Source organism: Orycteropus afer, unplaced genomic scaffold (genome assembly GCF_000298275.1).
Source record: "Orycteropus afer afer isolate SDZICR_OR568_19922 unplaced genomic scaffold, OryAfe1.0 scaffold00129, whole genome shotgun sequence".
Taxonomy (NCBI): domain Eukaryota; kingdom Metazoa; phylum Chordata; class Mammalia; order Tubulidentata; family Orycteropodidae; genus Orycteropus; species Orycteropus afer.
The window spans coordinates 7,384,690-7,386,431 of record NW_006921716.1 but is presented as its reverse complement, the minus strand read 5'-3'; the positions used below and the strand labels follow the sequence as shown (position 1 = coordinate 7,386,431).

Sequence of the window (1,742 nt, the reverse complement as noted above, 5' to 3'; positions counted from 1 at the left end):
CTGGTTTTAACAAATTCCCTTAATTTCTGCTTATCTGGAAATGTCCTAATTTCACCATCATATTTGAGGGACAATTTTGCTGGGTACATAATTCTTGGTTGGAAAGTTTTCTTTTTCAGGGTTTTATATATACCATCCCATTGTCTTCTCACCTGTGTGGTTTCTGTCAAGAAATCTGAGCTTAGCATTATTGGTTGCCCCTTGTAGGTAATTTTTTTTTTTTTTCCCCATGCTGCTCTCATGATTCTTTTTTTGTCTTTGGTTTTGGTGAGTTTGATGATATATCTGGGTGATTTTCTTTTGGGGTCTATCCTTTTTGGAATTCATTGGACTTCCTGAATGGATATATTCTTATCTTTCATCATACCAGGAGAATTCTTGTCCAACAAGCCTTTGACAGTTTTCTCTGTGGTTTTATTTCTGTCTTTCAATTCTGGAATTCTGATTACATATAGGATGTTCCTTTTGATGGTATTCCACATGAACCTTAGGCTTTCTTCATTTTGTTTTGATCTTTTTTCTGATTTATCCCTTTCCAGAGAAGTGTTCAGGTATTTGCCTTCAATCTTCCAATTCTGTCTTCCATTGATTCAGTTCTTCTCCTTTGCCCATTCAATATCTTATCTATTTCTGAAAATTTAGTATTAATCTTCTGGATTTCTGTATGTAGATTTTGTATCATTTCTAATTTTTCATTTACTTTGTCATTTTGTTCTTGTATTGTCTTTTGAAATTCTTCTAGGTTTTCTCTGTGTTTTCGTTGATCTGTCTCTCAATTTGATGAAGACACCTAAATAAAATTCTTTTGAATTCCTTATCAGGGAGTTCCAATGCTGCATCTTCCTCAGGGATGTGTTTTGGGTCTATATCCTGGTGCCTTGTTTCTCCTGCTTTATCTTGTTTCTTTGTGTAGACTGTGATACTCTGTTGTCTCCAAGACATTGTGACATTTTTTGTGTTTATATTTAATGGGTGATTGTATGTTGGAGTGACTTGCCCATGATTTTCCTTTTCTTTGTTTTGTTTATATATTATCTACACAAGCAGGGTACTGTGCTGTGCTCCTCTATTTGCTAGCAGGCAGCACTTATACACTCACCACCTGTCTCCTTTCCTGTTGTCAATCTTTCGTATATCCCTTCCGACCTTGGCAAGCAGAGCCTATTCTTGGTGTTGATGTTGCTGTTGTTATGTGACATCGAGTCAGCCCTGACTCACAGCAACCCCTCCTTGGGTTTCCAAGGCAGTATCGCTACAGAAGTAGGATTGCCCAACCTTTCTTCCGAGGAGTGGCTGGTGGGTTTGAACCCCCAGCCTTCTGGTTAGCAGTCAAGTGCCTTATACACTGTGCTACCAGAGAGCCTATTCTTAGGTCCCTGAAATCCAAATGAGAATGCTATCACTTTAAAATCCAAAATGGTTACTGCTTGTAAACATTCAAAATGACTGCACCCCCGGTCACTTTAAATATCCAAAGTGGCCACCACTTGTAAACATTCAAAATGGCTGTGCCCTTGGTCACTTTAAATATCTAAAATGGCCACTGCTTGTAAACATTCAAAATAGCTGCAGTCTCGGTCACTTTAAATATCCAAATGGCCACCACTTATAAACATTCAAAATGGCTGTACCCTCGGTCACTTTAAATATCCAAAATGGCTGCCATGTGTAAACAATCAAAATGGGTGTGCCTTCTGTACAGCGGAAAGTCAACAGCTCAGGTGTCTCCCACTTTGCTTTTT

At 38.3% G+C, this 1,742-nt stretch overlaps 1 protein-coding gene across 1 annotated transcript in view; it reads left to right on the top strand.

The window, feature by feature from the left end:
- The window catches only part of ZNF704 (zinc finger protein 704), a 375,130-nt gene that overhangs the window by 103,681 nt on the left and 269,707 nt on the right, over window positions 1-1,742 (top strand). The gene's annotated exons all lie outside the window — the stretch shown is intronic.